The 4,389-nt window shown below is 39.0% G+C and overlaps 1 pseudogene; it reads left to right on the forward strand.

Moving 5' to 3' along the window:
• The first annotated feature begins 1,959 nt into the window (after positions 1–1,959).
• On the forward strand, positions 1,960–3,197 carry LOC148208956 (uncharacterized; annotated as a pseudogene).
• The last annotated feature ends 1,192 nt before the right edge of the window (positions 3,198–4,389 follow it).

The following is a 4,389-nucleotide window of genomic DNA, read 5'->3' on the forward strand; positions in this document are numbered from 1 at the left end:
AATTGTTGAATTATTAATACATACATATATAGACGTTTTAATTTTGATGAGTGAGTTGCATTGTGATTTATACATGTATTGTATTCTAATGTTGGTTTTTCATCAACTGGTATATACATTTACTGATCATATAATTTTGATAATTTTTCTAATATCTGAGAGATGTTGAAATTGTTGTACCCATTTTTTTCATTCCATGTACCACCATATAGAATTGTAATTACTACATTCATCATTGTTGCAAAGAATGAAGAATGAGCTTAAAAGAAGAAGATACAGTAGAATGACAGAAGGATGAGATGGGGACCGTGGAACACTGGTTATACGTTTAAATTAACTGAATTCATAATAAAATAATTAAAATAATTAAGTTAAAATCCTTGAAGGTAGGAAACAAAATTTTAATTGAAAAGAAAGTTTGTTGGGGTGGTTAAATACTTGTAAATTCCAAAAAACATAGGAAGGACATTGTGGAGAGAAAACTAAAAAATGTAAAATTCCAAAGATATATTTCAGCCATTTTTGCAAAATTATAAACAAATAGACATTTTCTTAAGTGGGTGATAACTCTCCAAATAGAGAGTTATTTGGGTATGATGTTGGTATAAATTAGTTGAAGATAGCACCCCTTGCACCCTTAGTCACTGTTTTTGTGCTAAAAATATCATAAACACTAGTTTTCTACACTGTAGTATTGTCAATTGCAATTGAGCTAATTTTGGTGCATTTTGCTACAGCTTTAACGATGCTACAGCATCAGATCCAAATTCAGAAAGCAGCAGAAAACGACAAGCTAGCAGTGAAAGGACTACCCAACGAGATTTACCGCAGTAATTGGAGGTTTTAACCAAAAGTGAGCTGGGTTCCCCAAGGTCCGTGATGTTGCCCTAATATCTGAAGGGGGGTATAAATACAAACAAGAGGAAAAGCCTCCAAGGACACACACATTAAGAAACATTCTCTTTATTCATTCTTGGAAGGAATCCACCCTCACTCCAAGAAACTCTCTCTAAAAACCGTTGGAGAAAGCAAAGAGAAAAAGCAGACTCTTCAGTGGTAGTTGGGAGCTGATCTTCAGTTCATTTTCTTCATTTTCTCATCTTTGTATTATTTTCATTCCTACGTTTTGTTTGACTCTCCTTATGGCTTTGCATAGCTAACCACTTGTGTAAGGGGGAGATGTTCTAGACTTATTTTCTGGGCTGTAACCGTGCTGTTTGTTTTAATGGAAGTGTGCTTTGAGTTAAAGTTGTTTATCACTCTAGTTTCATTGTGCTTGATCACCATTTTGAAATATCTCTTTGACAATGTTTGGAAAAATGTGTTAAGGAGCGAACCCCTTCATCTTGAGCTAGAGTTTACTTAAGTTTAACGTGTGGTGACTTAGGGATAAACATCACCCAGCTTGGTCATAAAAACTGTGTGTATATGCTATTGATGTTTGTCTATGAATGTTAGTAGTAGAAAATCTGGGCTGTTTGGAAGAGCATCATGTCTATTTGACCACTGCACGTACTCCATTAATGCTACAACATAGTTATGGTGGCCCAGAAGAGTCGACTTACTCTCCCCCTTGCGCCTTTATTTTTACAAGATCTTACTGAGTGATTTTGGATGTTTGATACTTCTAACGAACTTACCCCTTGTGTTTGCATTAAGATATTTCTTTCAAGGTTCTATTATCAGCACTGTTTAGTTATTATTTGGAAGAGAATCTCGTTGCTTGTTGTAGTACTTTCTTGAGCGAATATTGAGTGTTTAAACATTTAGTCTCTGTGGATTCGAACTTTTATTACTTGCTGCGACGATTGTGTATACTTGCACATAGAAGAATTGGTAGCACAATTAGTGGAAAACAGTTTTTGGCGCCGTTGTCGGGGACTAAATTGCCTATGTATTTTGCTTAAAGGAATTTTATTCTAGATCTTTGACTACTGTATTGGTGGGCTTTGAAGGTGAATGCAAGATTTGCAAGGGTTAGAGTACTTGCTTGACAACGAAATTGAGTGCACATTCCACCAACGAAGAAGAGAACAACGTCGTCAGCAAGTGGAAACTAACCCCATGGATCAACCACCAAGACTCCCCAATCCAGTTGTGGAAGAAATACATGAAAGAGAAATGGCTAAACGAGCAGTCGTGCCCTCTTTAAATGCCATTCTGTTGGCAGACAATGGAGATAGAGTTATTAGGGCTTATGCTGCACCAGAACTTCACGCTTTTGATCTAGTCATAGCAAGGCCAGAGATAGAAGCTGAGCGATTTGAATTGAAACCTGTGATGTTTCAAATGCTGCAAACAGTGGGACATTTCTATGGGAATCCATCTGAAGACCCACATCTCCATCTCAAATACTTCCTTGAAGTGAGTGATTCCTTTAAGATACAAGGAGTATCAAAGGAAGCGTTAAGGCTGAAATTGTTTTCGTATTCATTGAGGGACAAGGCAAGAGACTGGTTGAATTCTATGCCAGTAGAATCCATTACCTCATGGAATGACCTTGCTGAAAAATTCCTGATAAAGTACTTCCCTCCTAGTAAGAATGCTAAGTATAGGGGAGATATCAACAACTTCCAGCAAAGAGGAGGAGAATCTATGAGTGAGTCATGGAGAGGTTTAAGGAGCTACTTAGAAGATGTCCGCACCATGGCTTACCGAAATGCATTCAAATAGAAACATTATATAATGGGTTGAATGAAAAGACCAGAATGGTGGTTGATGCATCTGCGAATGGAGCATTGCTATCTAAATCATATACTGAAGCAGTGGACATATTGGAGATAATATCTTCCAATAACTACCATTGGTCAGATTCTAGAGCTATAAATGACAGAGGAAACTATGTGGCTGCCAGAAACACAGAGATGGCTTCTCTGAAAGATCAAATAGCAAACCTAACCAACATGGTAAAGAACATGAGTGCTGCTGCAGCATCGTCCACTAACTCAAGATCAAGCAAAGTAATGGCAGTCTCATGTTCCTACTGTGAAGGTGATCATACTTATGACTCTTGCCTTGAAAACCCAGCATCGGTGTATTATTTCGGAAATCTCGGCAGAAACAACCCTTACTCGAATACCTATAATCCAGGTGGAGGCAACACCCAAATTTCAGCTGGGGTAGAAATCAAGTTAATCATGGGAATCAAAACACCGGGCAGTACCAACAGAAAACAATGCAGCAGCCAGGACTACTGATGAATAGCCAATCGCAAAGAGCAAGGCCAGAAACTAACCCCTCAAACTCCATTGAAGCTCTGATGAGAGATTATATGGCCAATAACGATACATTGATACAGAGCCAAGCCGCTACCTTAAGAAATATGGAAGTTCAACTAGGACAGTTGGCTATTGGAATGAAGAATCGCCCATAAGACACCCTGCCAAGTAATACTGAGAATCCTTAAAGGGAAGGGAAAGAGCAATGTCAAGCATTAACTATCCGCAGTGGAAAGGCATTACCGCACCCCTATCCTGCGTTGATGAGAGATGATAATGTTGTACAGCAGGAAGAGGTTCAGACAGAAAAGGTGACTGAGAGTGTAGTAGAAAATATGAATACTGAAGAGAACGTAGTAAATGATGCTGGAGCATCAGTTGAGTGAACAACACAACTAGGACCGATGGCACAACAAGGAATGATGAAGCAGCCTGAGCCAGAGATAAACAAAGGAAAGAGGGTCGTGGAGACAGAACCTATGAAGGAAGTGTCTATGGAGACACCAGTGCAAAAGAAAGTGAAAATTCCATTGGAACATCAAGTTCTTCCTCCTTACCCTCAACAGTTGCAAAAGAAAAACCAAGACGTGCAGTTTGATCGTTTTTCAGAGGTGCTGAAACAGCTCCATATTAACATACCCTTGGTGGAAGCATTAGAGCAGATGCCAAATTACGTCAAATTCCTCAAGGATATATTGGCAAAGAAAATAAGGCTAGGCAAATTTTAAACGGTGGCCCTTACAAAAGAATGCAGTGCCGTTCTAACAGGAAAGCTCCCTCAGAAAATGGGTGATCCTGGAAGTTTTACCATTCCTGTGTCGATAGGAGGGAAGAATGTAGGGCATGCATTGTGTGACTTGGGCACTAGCATCAACCTAATGCCTCTATCGGTGTATCAGAAGCTAGGGATACGAGAAGTAAGACCAACAACTGTCACCTTACAGTTGGCAGATAGGTCCATTACACATCCGGAGGGTAAGTAGAGGATGTTTTGGTTCAGGTAGATAAATTCATTTTTCCTACAGATTTCATCATACTGGATTATGAAGCTGACATTGGCTGGACTCTAGCTGATATAAAGGGGATCAGTCTAAGTTACTGCATGTATAAGATCAATCTAGAAGAGGGATGTAAGAAATCAATTGAACACCAAAGGAGGCTGACCCTGCCA

The sequence above is a fragment of the Momordica charantia genome, assembly GCF_013281855.1.
Source record: "Momordica charantia cultivar OHB3-1 chromosome 9 unlocalized genomic scaffold, Mcharantia_2.0 BLBB01000009.1, whole genome shotgun sequence".
NCBI lineage: Eukaryota > Viridiplantae > Streptophyta > Magnoliopsida > Cucurbitales > Cucurbitaceae > Momordica > Momordica charantia.